Consider the following 19081-nt stretch of genomic DNA (forward strand, 5'->3'; position numbering starts at 1 on the left):
TAGGTATGGTATTGGTTAAGACATTGGACCTGTGTGAGCTGGTTGTATCATGAAGGCTTCACTTTCATGAACGGGATAGGAGCAGAGTCCTTAAAAAAAAAGGGCCCAGTTGAGGGAGAGGGCAGGGAACCCAGCAACAGTGGTAGATTTCTTGCCTACCACAAAAGTCCTGGTTTTGATCCCTAGCACAGCAAAATAAATAAATAAAAACAAAAGGCCTAGTCTACAGTCTTTCACTGAAGCAATGAAAGAGCCAGATCATGCCAGTCTCCATAATAAACCTCTTAGGGCTCAGAACAGGTTAAGTAAGTGGGCAAAGGCCATCTAGCTAGAAGACAGTGGAGCCAGGACTCAAAGCCAGAGCTCTTCCCACTGCCCCTTGCTGCCACCCACAAGTTCAATCCATATGCTGAGGCCTGTGCTAAGAGCCTTGTGGGAGAATTCAATCAATAAGAACCAGCCCTGGTCTGGAAGAGTTCACATCAGAAAAGCCCAAGAGCAGCCCATTTGCCAAGACCGAAAGACCAGCTCAGGACAGCAAGAGAGGAGATGGTACATGCTTCGGTGCCAAATGCACGGCTCCAACTGTGTGGGCAGAGAGATGCACTTTAGGCTGAACTCCACAGTCGGTGAAATCCTCAGAGACAAAGCAGAGCACACTGTGATGCACTCTGTGCATGTAAATCATCCCAGGGACACTCCAGATTCAGGCCCTTGCCAGTCAGTGCATTCACTGGACCTGACAGTGGTAGCTAAGGCTTTACATTCCAGCTCAGCTGCTTGCATCGTTTGTCATGGGCTAAAAACCTCAGGGATTGTTTGAAAGTTTATGGGATAAAAGAGCCATTCAAGTTGTCCTTAACCATGGGAAGCTGTGCTCTGACTCACACGGATTGAAAGTCTAGTTCTCAGTGGCCCTTAGACATGGCTGGGTCCAGGGCTCCTACCCTGGGGACTTGTTCTATCTCTTAGCCCTTGCTTTGCTCTTGAGCAGGTTTTGTCCTCTAGTGATGCTCAATACTGATAGCCTTTTAGGACTGGGTCTAAAGGAAAGGAGTTTTTGTTTTATTTTGTTTTGTTTGTGTTTGTTTGTTTATTTGTTTTCCCAAAACCTATTTTGGAAGGAGACCCAGGACTTATTCTGGGCCATCACTTTTAAACTGGCCAGAATCTGATGTGACATCCACATTCCAACTCTGGCCAGATCTGTGCCGTCACTCTCCCTTTCCAGGCCTTGGTAACTTTGTTGAGAGATGGCATTGAAGGACAATACTAGTGAAAGAATTTCTCAGAGAAAAAAGCCCTCAGCCTGGCATGTCTTTTGAGAGATGAGAGTAAAAAGAGGCCCCAGGTCGGGGGAGAGGGCAAGGAAACCTCCCCAGCATAGACTGAGTCTCAGTCCATTCGAGATACAAAGAATCATAAAGTAGCTACAAGCAAAAGACATTGACCATTTGGGTTCCAGAGGCTACACACCTTATGGGGAACCAGTATAAAGGAAGGGACCAAAGATAATCTCCAAAGGTACAACTTGAATGACCAACTTCCTCCATCTAGGCCCCACTCCTAGAGTTTCTAGAACCTTCCAAAATAATACCACCAGCAATGGTTGCCATTTCATATTCAAGCAAGTACAAGTGCCAATTCCATTTATGAGATCTCTGTCTTCATAACTTAATAGCTGCCCAAAGACCCCACAGCTTGCTTGCTTTTGATTGGTGCTTGTATACCTCAGGCTTACCTTGAGCTAAATACACAGTGGAGGATGACTCCAGCACAAGCATTCTACTAATTGAGTCCCCTCCCCTGTTGGGGGATATTCAACCACACTGTGAACCTCAAGTTTGCATTTGTGTTAATTAAATAAAATTAACCTTGGGTCTAGAGGCTGAGTTAGCAACTAGTTGACAGAAAGTCATTATAGAGCATCAGAGGGCATCTGGAAGAGCTAGAGAGATGCCCCAGAAGCAGCAGGGAGGGATTTTAAGTGGTATGTTTTTTTGTTGTTTGTTTGTTTGTTTGTTTTGGTAGAACAGAAGGACACTCTCTTTGGGAGAAGCTAGCAAGGCTACTCAACTTCTCTGAGCTAGCAGGTTTTCACCCCAACCTTTTAAATCTTGAGCTTTATTTATAAATAGGAAAGTAGAGATTTAGTTAAAGCTACCTTTAGCACCAGCAACAGGGCTGGTGCCTGCAGAAGAGAATTCCTGCCAAGCTGTGGCCTGAGTGCCCGGGCTGCTGCCAGAGAAACAGGTTGGCAACTTCTTCTTCTTCTTCTTCTTCTTCTTCTTCTTCTTCTTCTTCTTCTTCTTCTTCTTCTTCTGTTTGTTTGTTTTTTGAGACAGGGTTTCTCTGTGTAGCTTTGTGCCTTTCCTGGAACTCGCTTTGTAGCCCAGGCTAGCCTCGAACTCACAGAGATCCACCTGCCTCTGCCTCCCGAGTGCTGGGATTAAAGGAGAGCGCCACCACCACCCGGCCATGTTAGTAACTTCAGAGTCACAGTTGCTGGTTAAAATAGCAGTAGATTAAGGCGTAGCCACCTGAAGTTAAAACAACAACTCTCCTTTTAATGTTGTTATGCGAATTTGGCTCAACATATGAGTTTTGGATGGATACAAACACTCAGACCATAGTGACAATGTAGTGTTCACGAGACCTCTAGTAGATAAGTCTAGTTTTCCTTCAAGCTCAGTTTCTTAAGTCTCGTTTGCACAAACATTGGCACAGATGCTTTGTTTGTAGCTGAGTTGGTAGAGTGTTTGCCTGGTGCATGAAGCCCTGCATTCAGTCCCCAGCACTGCATTAAACCTGGCTTGGTGACTCAAACCTGTATTCCCAGCACTTGGAAGGTAGAGGCAGGAGAACCAGAAGTTCAGGTTTATCCTTGGCTGCATAGAGAGTTTGAGACCAGCCTGGGATACATGAGCTCTGGTCTCAAGAGAAACAAAAGAGGGGAGACAGCAGAGCAGGAGAGCTGCTTGATTGACAGCCGTTGGAGAACCGTCTCTGCTTCTGTCTGCTTCCTGCCACCATTCACTGCTGCAAAACCTAAGAGAGAGGAAGGCTGCTGAGACCAGTCCTGGAAGAGCATCTCCTCACCCTCTCACAATGTATACCTACGTAGAGCCGAAGGACCTGTAGCCAGCTGACGGGCGACAGCGGGAGTCAAAAGAAAAATGGCCGACTATTTGCAGCTCATATTCCCAATGAAGGGGCATTCTGCCTACTCTACAGAGTCCTTGAAATTATAATAAAAAGATCAATGATCCAATAGAAAAAGCTAGTCTCTAAAGAGAAACTTCCCTACCTATGAAAAGATGCCAAGGCCATTCATAATCAGAGAAATGCCGAAATAAGAGGCTATTTTTACTTACTGCCCCTCCAAAATGCTCAGTTAGACAATTTGTCGATATTTTTACATTTTGATAACAGAGTATCTATCCTGATCCCTTCAGGAATTATCTTAGTTTTCTTCTGTTCTCCACAAGCAAACTTCTCAAAGGAACTGCGTAGCATCCCTGTGGCATTTTCGTGTCATTAAATAGAAAATAAATGCAGTAATCATTCTTGGTACAGATCTTCCATGTTAGCTTTGCCTCACTGTAATGAAACACCTGATAGAAAGAAAGAAGGTTGTCGATAAGCAGTGGTGGCATACACCTTTAGTCCTAGCACTTGGGAGGCAGAGACAGGCAGATCTCTGAGTTCAAAGCCAGCCTGGTCTACAAAGCAAGATCCAGGACAGGCACCAAAACTACACAGAGAAACCCTGTCTTGAAAATTAAAAAAAAAAAAAAAAAAACAACAAAAAAAAAAACCTAGCAAACAAAAAAGCAAGCCCCTCTTCTTATGTGACCCTAAGTACTGACTTCCTGCAAGGTCAAACCTATCAAAGGCTCTGCCACCTCCAAAGATAGCACTTAGTTCCTCCAGGGCTGCAGAGCTGAAGGAAGTGAAGGCAGCTACTTTGTTGCCTGGGGGAAGACGCTTCTAGCCGAAGGCACAGGAAGTGTGAAGACACTTGAGTACTGAGAACAGCTGCCTATTTCATTCCCACATGCTCTCCGGTTGTTTCTGTTTCTTTCGAAACTTCCAGTTCATGGTCTGTGGCTTGTAGTCATTGTCCTTGTCAGAACTAATTTTGCAGACGTGGCTCTTGGTGTTGCATGCTTTAAAAATAGTTTGCCACTTGTTTTGATTTTGTTCCTTGTACCTATCATTGTGTGGACTCCCCCAACCCCCAATACTGGATACCGAAACCAGAGCCTGCACTCTTATTTTTTTGTTTTAATTTTTGATAGTCATATCTATGATTCACCTGCTTGGTACTGACCTAGAAAACCTCCCTTGTGAATATTTTGACATATTTGTTTTCTTTTGTTTCATCAAGACAGGATCTCAACACGTCCACCGGGCAGGGCTTGAACTCATGGCCCCCTTGCCCCTGCCTCAAGAGTTCTGGGATTACAGAGGTGTGCCACCATGCCTGGCCCATTAATCTTTTTTAAAATTCATTCACATTTTATTCTAATTATTTTATGGTTTTATTTTTAACTTTGGAATTTTTGATCCATCTGTTGTTTCCTACGCATTGAACAGTGAGGCATCTGGTCACCGAGATTCTAGATTTATATTTTTATGAAGACTTGGAACTGCCCACCTTCGTACTAATTTGAACCCTGTGGCTCAAACCTACTGCATCCGGCTGAGCTGCGTGAAACAGAGGCAGCTGCTTGCAGAATCCACCCACAGGGGGCGCCAGAGGAGGATGAGCGTTTGACAGAGAAAAACACTTCAGTTCCTAGGCCCCGGGGTGTTGCTTCGAGATGGCTAGAGAAGGAGAACGTTAGCCTTTCCACCATTTTCTCAAACCCCACAAACAGTGCAGTCCAAAGAAATACCTGTAAAAGTTCAACAGTGTGCTTAATCTCTCTGCTGCTCACACTGAACCATTTCCCTCTCCCAATCACATGTCTGTCTCCAGACCCTTCAGATCCTGCAGAAAAATTCTAGTACTTCTCATACTAGGTTAGAAGGAGATCTCAACAAGGTCTGTGACAGCTGCTTTTTCACTGGTGAGCTCTGTACCCAATTCACCTGCCCACCAACCTTCTCCCAGAATTCACCCAAAGGTGCCCATCCAAAGGGAGTCAGCAGATCCTCTTCTGCTTCCTCCTCCTCAATGCCACCTTACCAGGAAAACAATCCAAACCCAGAGCAGAAACTGGTTGTCCTGGTTGCTTTTTTTTATTAATCCATCACAAACTAGAGTTATCTGGGAAGAGAACCTTAACTAAAAAATAAATAAATAAATAAAAAATGCCTCCATCAGACTGGCCTGTAGGGTATTGTCTTGGTTGACTTGAGGACCCAGGCCACTGGGGATGGTAGGTGACACTTGGCTTGTATAAGAAAGCAGGCTGAGCAAGCCATGGGGGCAAGCCAGTAAGCAGCGCCGGTTCCTCCACGGTCTTCGGTTCCCACCTCCAGGTTGCTGCTCGAGGTCTTTAAACCCTTTCGTCCTCAAGTTGGGTTTGGTCGTGGTGTTTTGTCACACTATCTACAGAAAGCAAACTGAGACACTCATGTCACTAGGGACTGATACACTGGGCTAGGAATCCAGCACCCTCTCTGAAGCCACCAAACCACTTGAGAGGTGGCTGATGCCACTGTCATTCTTTGAGTGGCTCTGTCACAAGGTCACAGGGCATCTCTCTTGCTGGCACTGATGGATTGCTGCATCCAGGGGAGGGTTCTACTTATTTTCTGGAGGTTCTCAAGGCCATAGTTAGAGCTGGAGATCCTTGGCACAGGGAGCCCTTCCCACAGCTGCACTATGTAGAAGGTGGTGCATTCCCCCGTCTCTGCCCCTCGGCTCTCTGCCAAGTGTTTACGAACCGCTTTCCTTTCCCAGATCCGTGCCACTCAACATCACCCTACCAATGCAGCCACCTCATCTGAGACTTCACACCTCCCATCTGGTCCTCCCTTTTACTCCACCTCACTTAGCTCTCAGCATCATCTACTTTATAAAGTTATCCTATGATCTATCTTCTGACACTAGACTCTAAGCTCCACAAGGGCAGGGATTCTGATCTGCTCTGTTTAGAGCCAAATAAATCTTCCATGTCTGGAATGTGAATGCACATAGTAGCTACTAAGAATATCTTTTTATCGCCATCTCACAGCTACAAAAACTGAAGTTTGCAGAGAAAACACTTGGCTTTAGCAGCAGCCCCAAGCCCAGATACTCCGTGTGCTTAATGGGAGTCTGCACTGTGGTCCCACACCGCTGATTGCTGCCGGAGGCAAATAGTTAAACAAGTTATGATTTAAGCCTCCTCTAATAGACAATAAGTGAATTAACACAGATCTTTCTGTGCTTATATGGAATGACCTCAAGGATATGAATGATGGAAAAAGCAAGATGCCCTGGAGTGCTTTGGAAGTGTTTTCAAAAGAAATAAATAATCAGAATGGCCACACATTCCAAGGTTGGATGTGCAGAGAAATGTTCTAGGAGACTCTGAGGAGCTTGGAGTCTCTACCTGCAGCAAGATATTGCTATCCATTTTGCATTGTTTAAATAAAAAAAAAAATTTTTGAGCTGAGGATCGAACCCAGGGCCTTGCACTTCCTAGGCAAGAAATTCAAAATCTTGTACATGATTTTCTCTCTCTCTCTCTCTCTCTCTCTCTCTCAAGATTTATTTATTTATATGTATACAGTGTTCTGCCTACATGCCAGAAGAGGGCACCAGATTGGTTGTGAGCTATCATGTGGTTGTTGGGAATTGAACTCAGGACCTCTGGTAGAGCAGCCATTGCTCTTAACCTCTGAGCCATCTCCCCAGTCCGATTTTCTCTTTTCAACAATATAAATTGTCCAGAAAGTTTAAAACAAAACCTCAGGGCTCATATAAAAAAATAACAGTCCCCTTCTCTACCACCTTGCGTTCTTCTATTCCTAAAGGCAGCGAACTCAACCTTCACCTCTGTCCCTTCTGTTTGCTATTCTTTTTCTAAGTCGGGTTCTGAGCTAGATGTCCAGGCCTCCATGTGATGCACATTACTGTGGAGGATCTTGGTAATGTAGGATCTGGGGCTGGGGTGTGTGGCTGAGTAGAGAAGCACTGGCTAACATGCATGATGCTGCGGGTGTGACCGAAACACACTCACCTGCTTCTCTCTACAAAGCAGGGTCTGATTCAGCAGGTCTGGGGCAGCTTCCAAGATTCTGCATTTCCAATATACTCCCGTGTGCCACTGATGCTGCTGGTTTATGACCATTTTCTGAGTGGCCAGATTAGAACCCCAATGCTGACACAGCTATTTCCCTGTTTCTCTGCTTTTGATCTTACTTCCCACTGCAGAGAATGAAATTTTGTTTCTCCTCTATCATTATCCCCCCTCCCACATACACAAATCCTATCCTTAGCCTTCTGATATGGCTATATATCCTTTTTGGTTCAGTGGATTTTTGGTATTCACATTATTATACCTTTGTAGATAATGGTGACACCTTAACCACCCACATACTATGCTCTGATTACATTTCCTTTCTTGTTCGACTTTATTTTATTTTTATTTTCCTAGAGTTGATTATTGACAGCCTCATCTTACCTTTATTAAAGCATTTGCAAAACTTCCAGATTAAACTGAAAATCTCTGATCAGTAGACTCAAATACCCCACAAAATCCATATATAAGCTGAGTATGTGGTATCTACCTGTAATCCCAGCACTTAGAAGATAGAGGCCATCCAAGACTACATAGCAAGACCTTGTATAAAAAGACGCTGCATATTGGAGCCCTGTCCTTCAGGTCCAACATGGACTATTACCCGCACACAAGCCCGTGTACAGGGCAGGAGCAGCTCGGAGGGTTCTGAGTCTCTATTCTGAGTTAGGATCCCCTGAGCGCTGCTTGTTCCTAGACTGCCTTCCTCCTTTCAGCCTCTGTCCCAGATGTTTGCAGGGCCCATGGCTGTGTGGCTGCAACTGATTTTTTTATTTAGTCTCCTTTGCAGCTAGCTGATGAAACATTGAAAGTAAGAGCCCCACACCCTCCCACCTTTCTTCTTTCTTAAGAACTAAAGCAGAAACAAGGTGCGCTCGAGCAAGAGGACCACCAGCCTCTGCACGTCCACATGAGAAACAAAATCTCCTCGGTGACACAGCCTGGACCAGATCGGGTTTGGGGTATAACTTTTTGTCTACGTGGGATAATTCATAAGCTCCTTCTAGGAAGACACTGGCATTCTTGCCAAGATGCTTAAGCCACATTCTGATAAATTTTAAGTAAGGCCTCTTCCAGGAAGCTTGCTTCCCATCTATATAGCTGTCAGTCAGTCATCAGTCAGGCTTTTAGTGATCTGGAATTGGATTTTCTTTTAAATTATGTTTTGTTGAACAAGGAATATCTAATCACTCTTATATAAAAGGGAAAGGACTGTGGTAGTTATGGTGACACACACTTAAGAGACTGAGGTAGGAGACTCACAAGTTGGAGGTCAGCCTGGGCTACACAAAAGCCAGAGTCAGACACACATATACACAAAGAGAGAGAGGACAGAGCAGAGACACAGAGACACAAAGAGACAGAGACAGAGACAAAGAAACAGAGACAAAGACAGAGAGAGGCAGAAGGAGCTAGTTACAATAGTATTTGCCTCTCTTCCAACTATGAGGAAGCTAGGTTCTATCCCAAAGGCTCACTTGGGTTTTAGTGAGCATCTCTGAAAAAGTATCAGCTCAAGTGCACCGAACAGAAAGGTGTTTTCTCTGAGCCTCCAAGGTCCCTGGAGGAGGAGGAGGAATGGGATTTGTATGGGTCACTTGTATGCTTACAGCAACCTAAGCATTTACCATACTTTGGCTAATGTGATTTTATCACAAGATAGGGATTGGAGCAAACTTCAGTGGCTTTTTCCTGCCAAGTATCCATGGGGTGGGGGTGGGGAATCTAAATATGGATTAAAACTAGGGAGGGGTTCTACATGGGTCATAAACAACAGGGTGGCTGTGAATAAAGGCTCACTCAGCCTTCTGCACATGAGAGTCAAGGGAACGGGATGTGTGTGAGGCCTGTTGGAGAGGACCCCAGCAAGTCTGTCCAGCATGCAGCCTGTGCCCCAAAAGCTTATGTTCAAACTGGGATTGAGCCTGGCATCTGCTAGGTCCTAAGTGGTGACAGGGCAGAGGCCAGCATGGGACCAGGTGGGTGGAGGAAGTACGTTAGGGTTTTGCCGTTGTCACAAAATGCCTGACAGAAATAACATAAGGGAACAGAGACTTACAAACACTGTTTAGGGGCTGGAGAGATGGCTCAGCAGTTAAAAGCCCATGGCGCTCCTCTACAGCTGCATTACCATCACTGAGTTGGGCTTGATTGGAAGCAGGAGAGTTGTCATGCATTTCACGCTAGCCGGAGTTACCAAGTTACCCCTGTCTCAAAGTGTTAATTAACGAAAAGTTCTTTGTGGTGTTGGAAAGATGTCCAGCAGTTAAAGGCCCTTCTTGCTCACGCAGAGGACCTGAGCTCAGTTTCCAGCACCCATGTCAGGTACCTCTTACCTGCCTGTTAAGATCAGATGCCCAACACATAAATAATTTTTAAATTAAAAAATAAAATAATAAAAAGCATTCTTTAAATGTTTTATGTATTGTTATTATTATTATTATTATTTGTGTGTTTGTGTGTGTGTGTGTGTGTGTGTGAACATGCGTGCAATGGCATGCATGTAGAGGTCAGAAGACAACTTTGTAGTTCTCTCCTGTCCACTAGTTCGTGGGTTCTGGGGATTGAACAAAGGCTGTCAGGCTGGACTGTCATACGGCCAGTGCCTTTACCAGCTGAGCCAACTCACTAACTGGGGAAGAAGGGCTCACTATGGCTTATGTAGTGAGGCTTCATCCTGTGGTCAGTTGACTCTTGTTTCTGGGTTGTGTGAGGTTGGTAGAAGGCATGGTAGAGCATAGCTCTGTACCTCAAGGAGGGTAGGAAACACACGTAGGGAGACAGGGAGGGGCCACAGACTAGGACTTTCCAAAACACACCCCCAGTGACCTACCTCCTGTAACCAAGCCCCACCTCCTATTCCCACCACCTCAAACAATGCCACTATATTATGAATCCACTGATGAAGACAGAGTCCTTCTAATTCAGTCACTTCCCGGGAGCCCTACCTCCAGAGACTACTGGATTGGGAACCATGTCTTCAACACATGAGCTTTTAGGGGAATATTTGATATTCTAAATGAGGCCTGGCCATCACCACTCTTCAAGTCCAGGTCATGAAGGCCACAGCACCTGGCTCAGGCCCCCTTTTAGTTGGCCAGAGTCCTTTCAACCAGCAGGGGTAGACTCTGGGCCATCAGGAGAGGCAGGGCCTTGGGAAGCAGGCAGAACACTCCCCCCCCCCATCTCCCACTCCCCTGTTGAGACCTCTTATCTTCAGAGGTTGTTGTGTTTTGGAAACACCAACTTTTTAAAAGAACAGTATTATCAAGACCACCATGTATCTGAAAGACTTACACTTATCTAATTAGCACGTACACACACACACACACACACACACACACACACACACATACACACACACACACATGCAGTGCACTAGTGACTCTGTGCTTCAGATAATTACAGGAATCACAAAGGGCATCTACCCAGGGACAGGATGTGGTTGGGAATGGAATGTGCTCATAATGATGCCTGCTGAATGTCCTGGCTCTCAGTCCTACCAAGATGGTTGTCAGTCTGTGTATATGTGTAACTGCCCACAAAGAGAACACTGGAGGCCTGTGTTTATAGCTCTTCAGGAATATGGCTCAGATCAGCTTCCCCTTGTTCCAGAAGGTAGACCTGAGCTGACCCTGAGTGGGGAGAAGAGGAAGCGACACCTCCATTAGGTCCCCAGACTCCAAGGTCAAGAGCTATGGGCAAGACACCAGCCCCCAAAGCTGGAGGAGAGGCACTGCCCGATCTAACCGATCCGTAGGTCTAGTCCAAAGACTAGCGTGGCTACCACGAATCTTGGAGGATGACAAGTGGCTGAGATACAGGGCGCAGCCTTCCCATGGAGTTCCGGGCCAGTTTGGAAAGCCATGTGATCACAACCTTCTCTCCACAGACTGGAGGCAGAAGGCAACAGTGTGTAGGAAAGGGAAGATGAAGGCTTAGGTTCTTGTCCCTGAGTCTGAGCCCACACCCTGCCCCTAACCCAAGATCCAGGTTCAGTCACCCAAACAGGAGACAGACAGAGCTTCACAGCCACTAAGAATTAAAACCTATCGATTTTCCCCATTAGCTAAAGAACGCCATCAGAGTGCATTAAAACCAGGCAAGGCACAGCCTCGTGAATAATTCACATCTGCAAATGACAACCCCATGGGGCCTGGGGAGGGGGAAGGGACATCCAGAGGCCAATCTGACCCCTCTGGCTCTCACCTCAGGGACTGTAGCATGGGCTACCTCTCCCCCTCCACCCTGTCTCTTGTCCCTTCCCATTCCATGTCCCCCTTTTGGAGGGACACCCTGTCAACTCTGCACATGCAGAGACCCAAGGTTGACCCTTGAACAAGGAAGGGAAGCCCCGAGTGTCACAACCTTAAGGGAGCTGCTACTCCTTTCTGAACACATTCTCCTCTGCGGTGCAGTGCAGCTGGCCTCCAGCTATGTCTGTCAGTCTGCAGTTCTAGAGAGGGACAGAAATCTAAAAACACATAGCGAATCTGCAGCAGAGCTTGTGTGAGGATCCGGGGCCCTGCCGATCTCCCCAGCTCAATCTCGAACAAGCAGAAAGAAGTACCCTGTTTGGGTAGGCCAATTCAGAGAAGGTGCCCTGTCCAGAAGGGCATATGGAAGTAGGCCCTCAACGCAGACAACCCAGAAAGACACCCCAGAGGCAGATGTGGATCTCAACACGAGGGAAGTCTATACAGGTGACTCGTGAGTTCAAGGCCAGCCTGGGCTACACAGTGAAGTGTCAGAAAGAAAAGGAAAGAAGAGACAGGGAAGAGGACAGGGGGTGATTAGGATAAGCCATCCTTCAAGTTAATCAACAAGAGAAAGCCTTCCTTTCTGATGGGTGTACCATTTAGAAAAAGACCAAGTCCCCTGCACACTTTCGAGACTTGGGCAGAGCTGGATCCCTGCCCCAAGCTGCTATCTGCCAGCACATCCTTGGGCATTGCTCAGGAGCCAGGCCCCACCCTTTCTTGGCCAAAGAGGTCCAGACCTGTCCAAATTCAGTTCCAGGCTTCTAACTCTCCCACTTCCAAACTCCCCAGGTCCCCAGCTTCAAGCCAAGTCCCCGCTTTGTCTTCCCCACCCAGCCTCCCTCTTCATCCCCCTACGCTGAGCAGGGCAGCTCAGAACAAACACTTCCTAGACCTCTGACCACGTTTATCTCTTCCTGTTTTGTAAGGCTCCGTAACACCCCATCATACTTGCTGTCTGCTAGGCTCGACCAACCTCTTGAGCCTCTGGGAAAGCTCTACTCTATCCAAAAAGTCAGCTTAAAGATGTTCCCTGCCACCGGGCGGGCGGTGGTGGCACACACCTTTAACCCCAGCACTCGGGAGGCAGAGCCAGGCGGATCTCTGTGAGTTCAAGGCCAGCCTGGTCTCCAAAGCAAGTTCTAGGAAAGACACAAAGCTACACAGAGAAACCCTGTCTCAAAAAACAAAAAAACAAAAAACAAAAACAAAACAAAACAAGATTTCCCTGACTCTCGCCCTCCTCTCCAAGTGCCAGCCAGTTCCTGTGTTTGAGCTGGGAGGTTCTCCCTCTGGATCTTCTGGTTGGCACCTCCCTCTCCTGCAGGTTGCTGCTCTGATGTCCCCTTGTTGGGTGTTCTTTCTCAAAACGGCCTTTCTACCTACCTGCCTGCCCATCAGCCCTATCTCACATCCTCTGCTTAATCCCCTGCCCTTTCCACAGCCTGAATTTCTTCATCCGTTGTTTCCTCTGCTCCCAGGGCCACTGGGACCAGTTATATGTTTTCTCAATTTCTGCACAGGTGAGGGGAGCTGAAAACCAGACCAGGTCCCCACTGAAGGCAGGTGCTTCGGGGTTGCTGGGAGGGAGCACCCTTTCTAATTCATTGGCGCTGTATAGATCAGCTGTGGCCCCTTCAGCCTCCTGTGGGGTACAAGCCCACCAAAGGAGGAAGAGCCTCTGCCTCTTCATGACTGTGCCCTCCGCATCCCGCCCAGTGCTTGATACATGCATAATGATCATGAGGAAACAGGCAAACAAGGTCCACTCTGGTATCCCCAAGCTGAGCTTACTACTAAGCAATGTCTGCCTCATCTCTGGCTCACATTCAGAGTAGCCATGCAATTAGATCCAGAGCCAGCGATAGTGATTTCTGGGAATGTGCAGGGACTTAGGTAGTTGACTGTGGAGGTGTGAACTGGGGGCCCCTGGGGATGCTCCCTGGAGCTCAGAGCTCTGAGTCCCCACAAGATGCTCCCTACCTATGCACGGAGGGTCCAGGTGGCACAGGAAATCTGACCAAGCCCAGGGACTGCGCAGTATTACCTAGTGTCTGCTGCCGCACCAGGCTCCCAGCAGAGGCGTGGTCCTTGCTTCCCTCACTGTGGCCAGCCGCAGCCTCCCAGCTTCTGGCAGAGAAGGAGTTAACTTCCAGGCTTCTCAGCGTGAATGTGGAGCTATTAATACCCACAGCCCAGCCATCTAGAGCCACCACAGAGCTGTGGAGAGGGAGCAGGGAGCAGAGCAGCCTCCAGTTTGGCCAACCGGCACCTGACTTCAAGGGTCAGAACTTTTCCCGGGGACAGTGTAGACACTGTGCCAGCCTCACCTGACCCTCACCAACCCTCCGGCTTTACGTGTCACGTGGGCTCTCCTGGAGGCCACTGTGCCACTTACTCCAGCAGAGGAGAACAAACTTTGTCACTCACCTCTGTGCCTGCTGGTCAACTAGGAAGAACAAACAGCTGGACGGACGCACAGACAGAAGAGTCCTCTGTGGGCCTGTCCTCACAGTCCTGCCTTTAGCAGAGTGGACAGCTGAGGTGCTGGGGGCTCATCCAGAGGCAACGATAGGACCTCTGTCTACTACCAGTCACCTCTTGAGTCCAGGCAGCTGCTAGCTGTTGCCCACGTGCGGATCCTGTAGTTGGAACCCCTGGGCCTCAAGACAGGAGCTCCAAGAGAGCCACAGGCTCTTCTACCTACCGGGGCGACGGGTAACCTGAGCGAGAAGGCGCAGGTGGCAGGTAGGCAGACACGGGGTCCTGAGGCCGACAGGCTGCTGACCCTGGAGCACACTGGCTCAGAGAATCGTGCCCTGGCTGGGGATGATGCTGCAGAGACCACCAACGGGCACCCCTGCCCTGTCCTGCGTCTGCCTCCTGCCTGGCCCCTGGGCTGTGGAGCTGAGGATGTGCCAGCTTTCTGCTTGGTCTGCTTCCACAGAGAGGAGGAGGAACTGGAAGAGGTTCCACTGCAGAGGTCAGTCCTGGGGCGGGCAGCGGGCTGGCAAGACCATGGTGCAGCCCTCCACCGGGAGCTTAGAGGCCTGGCGATGATGCCTACAGTGCCTATCTGCCCACTTTTACCGCTCCTCCACTGTGCTGCCGAGCTCACTGGCTGTCACCACAACCTTCTCCCCATTCCTCCTACTCTGGCCCTAGATGGACTTGCCTGTCCCTTCACGCCCATTGTGGTCCCGTCTTGTCCCTGCTTAGAGGCCTCCATGGTTCTCCAGCTCCTACAACAGAAAGTCAGCACTTGGCGTTCAAGACCTGTGTGAGTGGGGTTAGTACCCCATCTCACTCTGTTCTGCTCTATTACCAGGGATAGCCTGGCTTCCTCCACCTAGGCCCAGCTGAAATGCCTCTTCTTCCAGGAAGGCCTTCCAGAAGCCACAGACCCACTCCAATCCAAGAGCCCCTCGCTCCCCTGGCATTGCCCTGGCATTTAACAGGTGCCCAGTCTTTGTTGAATTAATAAGTGAAAAATGTATATATGTGTGTGTGTGTGCATGTGTGAGAACTCATACCTGTGTAAAAGAGTGAGGGATAGAAGGAGAGAAGATGGTTTCTGCAGCTGTGGTTGTGTATTTGTGGGCAAGTGTGTGCGATTGTGTACACAGGTTTGTGGGAGCAGGTGTGAGAGTACCTTTGTGGTGAGAATGCATAGCACCAGGTGGAGTTCAGCCCCTTACAGCTCTCCCAACCCCGACCCTCAGGGAAACCCTGGCTCCAGCCAGGTACATTACCCAAGCTGTGACCTGGGCTCTGGAAGTGAATGTATAAGCTGGCAGGGTCGCCTCTGCTCCAGTCCAGCCTGCCTGGGTCAGTACCACCGTGGGAAAGGCAGACACAGGGCCACACTAGGGTCTCTTCCATGCCCAGTAAAGAACAGGAGGAGAGAATGTGGGCTCCCACATCCTAGGCCAGGTGCTCCTCATGACTATGTTGGACCCCAAGCCTATGATTTCCCTGCTGGGGGCCTCTGTTCTCATCTGTGTAATGGGAGGATGCTTCCTGCCTGGTTGCTGCTGCTGAGCACCAGGCTTCAACTGGGACCTGGAATCCTGGCACAGCCCTGGTGAGGTCTGCTAGCAGACAGGTTGGGCATAGATTGAGGGCACATTAGTGGGAGTGGGTACACAGTGCCTGTAGAGTCGAGATGCAAGATGGACCACCTCTGCTCACAGGGGCCACAGGGTACTCCAAGTCTATCTAGATGTATGGATGCCTCCCAGGGAAGTGGAGAGGCCCAAGAAAAGGTGTCGATGGGCTGTGTGATGGCAAGGGTGAAGGCTGGTGGTTTGGAAAAGTAACTGTCCAGGGATGGGGGTGACCCTGCCAGCTTGTACATTCACTTCCAGAGCTCCGGTCACGGCTTGGGTAATGTACTTGGCTGGAGCCAGGGTTTCCCTGAGGGTCAGGGTGAGGAGAGCTGTAAGGTGAGGAGGGCAAAGACAGTAGTATCAGATCACGTCGGCCTGGACTTGTGAGTTGAATACTTGATCTGTAGGCACCAGAGCAGCCATGGGAGGGCTGGAAGCCAAACAGGCAGGTTAGGAGACTCAGTGAAGCGGGAGACACTGTGCTTAACCACAGCCTCAGTGCGGCCACATCGTTTTCATAGAGAGGGTTAGAGTGCTTGGTGAAGACTAACAGGTCCTTGGCATCATTTGCTATCACAGTCCCTCTGTCTTTCTTTCCTGTCTGTCTGTCTGTCTGTCTCTCTGTCTCTCTCTCTCTCTCTCTCTCTCTCTCTCTCTCTCTCTCTCTCGGTGCGGATGGAACCAGGGCCTTGCACATGCTAGATTAATTCTCAGCCCTGAGCTGACTATCAGCAATCCACACTGCCAAGCCCTGCCTTTATGTCCCCTAGCTTCAGGTCTTGGAGCAATGCTAACATTAATCAATCCCGACTGGTGAGTGACTCAGGAAGCCCCAGCACTAGGGTTAGGATCTTCTGCCCCTGCTCCCTCATCTTCCTTCCACCCAACCTGCAGCTTTGGGGATTCCTGTGCAGTAGAAGTCCCTCTGTCTCCTGTTCTGGGATATAATGGCCTAGGATTATAGGGGCTGATATACTTTCTAACTGACACTCTGGCTCTTTAAGACCCAGGGGAGGGACACTGCCAGGCCGGGCAGAGATGGTGACCACAGGTGCCAGGTGGTGAAGCTAAAAATACTGAGTGATGTAGACAGCCAGGCTGCGGGAGCCAGGCAGAGCTGGTTGGGAGGGCAGCAAGACGGGGTGAGGTCACCTTGGATTTAGAGAATGCATGGTGCACCAAAAGCCCTCACCACCTCTCCTAGGCTTTCTCTGGTGCCAGGGTTTCTCTAGAACGTCCAGCTGCCATCTTTAAAAGCCGTGGGCCAGTCTGAGTCGGCTGTCTCTTTGGGTCTCTTCTCAGGCAAATTAGGAACAGAGAGGCTGTAAGGGTATAAGCAACCTGCTCATTCATTTACAGGTTGAACAAACTTCCCAAAGACTCCAGGGACTGGATACTGAAGCCTCACAGATGGAAGGGATACAGACACTTCCCTGATGGGGCTCACTGCCTTTGTAGGCACAAACGGCGGTCATGTGAACATGAATCTCTGTGGGCTACAACGAGAGTGTGGGCACCATGCCATTGGACTCTGCTGCAGATTGATGCACACCGTGCCGCATGTCAGGGACAGTGTTACCAACCACCTGCTCATGCTGTTTCAGTGTGTTAATTAGGGTGAGGCAGCTGCTGTGCCCATGAGCCTGGAACTTACAACAACTACATTCCTTACAGTTGATGTCCATGGAATGGGGTCTAGTGAGAGAGAGACTCTGCTCCAAGCATTCTTTCACTGACCCTGGCTCTTCCCATCTTGGGATGGCATCACTCAGAACCTCAGAATCCCCAAGGGTGGCTCATGCCTGCAAGCCCAGCATTCAGGAGGCTGAGGCAGGTGGACTGTGAGTTCGAGGCCAGCCTAGGCTATATTCTATCTCAAAACAAAATACATTAAATTTAAACTATTGCCCAGGGTTTTTGTGAGTCAGCTAGAGACAGCCTCTTTTACTTGCCTCTACGTGCATTGGCTATGACAGCTAATTGCAAGGGGAGCTGGGGAGAGGCAGTCCAATGCAACAATCTCACTGCGACATTATGAAAGTTTGATATGTGAAGACAAACCATCTCCTAAGAGGTGCAAATTATGCTTATTCATTCACTCAGCAAAGAGGGAGGGTATCTTGCATGGGAGAGAGCTAAGAGCCACATGAGAAACACCAGCCTCTGTACTCCTGGAGCTCAGCGTTAATGCGGGACCGACGATACACAAGTAAACCCATGATGTGATCATCAGGTTCAAACCTCTTTCTGGGGAAATGAACACGGACACACAGGAAACACACACTTTGTGTAAGGTGACTTGGGAAGCTGGCATCCCAGACCTGAAAAAGGGAGGGGACTGGACATCCAGGCAGATAGAACAGAGAGGCAAAGGGCCAGAGGCCACCGGCATGCAGTAGTGCTCGCTCTGATAGACCAGTGTGGCGAGACAGTGACACGCATGAGATGGGAACCAGATCAGCTTGGCCTTGATTGCCCTGCTGAGGAGGATGGATTTTATGCTAGATGGGATAGGGAATCCTTTGGAAGCTTTTAAAGGGAAACGATGAAATCTCCTTGACATTTTAAAAGATCCCTGGAGCTGCTTTAGGCGAATCAATGGCTGCTGGGCCAGCATGGATACAAGACACCAGCGCTGAGATCATGGAGGGAGGTGCAGGGTGGGTGACCTGTGGGCAGCAGGCCAGGGTCAAGGGAAGAAGATGGCTGCTAGCACATTTTTGAATATGGTTTATCCCAAGAGTTCACAGAGGAATTCAATCCCCAAAGTCTTGTCAATAATATCAAAAGATAGAAATCTAATTTAGGTGTGGTGTTAGAGGTAGTGATTGCAATGGATTAGGGAGCTCCCATGACTGAATCCTAGTGACTTTGTAAGCAGAGATGGGTAAATCTACATGAGCCTGTCCAGGGGTCTGTGCACCTGTCAACACCTTCCTGTTCCCAACAGAGCCTGAAGAATGCTACATGGACTTCCAGGCTGAAAACCTATGCACAGACTTCTTTAAAGATTCATTTTATTTGTATTTGTATGTACATGTCTGTGTAAGTGTATGCTGTACATGTGTGGGTGCCCCCGGAGGCCAGCTGGAGGTATAGAATTACAGTCAGTTGTGAGCCACAGGATATGGGTGCTGGGAAATGAACTTGGGTCCTCTGCAAGAGCAACAAGCATTCTTAACCACTAAGCCATCTCTCCAGCTCCATCCTTTTTTTTTTTTTTTAAAGAATTTCAGGGTAGGCCACTATGAAGTACAATTGGAATTAATTCTGCTTTTTCCCCCCTAATTATTTATTTCTGAGGGGGGTGGAGAACAAAACACTGTAATGAGCATGAAAGTCTGAGAACAATGTGAGAATGTCAGTTCTCTCTTTCCAACATGTGGATTCTGGGGATCAAGCTCAGGTCACCGGGTTTGGCAGCAAGCTCCTTTACCCACACAGCCATCTCACTGGCCTCTGGCAAACTTCTTCT

At 48.6% G+C, this 19081-nt stretch overlaps 1 pseudogene; it reads right to left on the bottom strand.

Moving 5' to 3' along the window:
• The window catches only part of LOC118577306, a 31510-nt pseudogene extending 16784 nt beyond the window's left edge, over positions 1–14726 (bottom strand).
• Between the last annotated feature and the right edge of the window lie 4355 nt (positions 14727–19081).

The sequence above is a fragment of the Onychomys torridus genome, chromosome 1 (assembly GCF_903995425.1).
Source record: "Onychomys torridus chromosome 1, mOncTor1.1, whole genome shotgun sequence".
In the NCBI taxonomy this organism is placed as follows: Eukaryota; Metazoa; Chordata; class Mammalia; order Rodentia; family Cricetidae; genus Onychomys; species Onychomys torridus.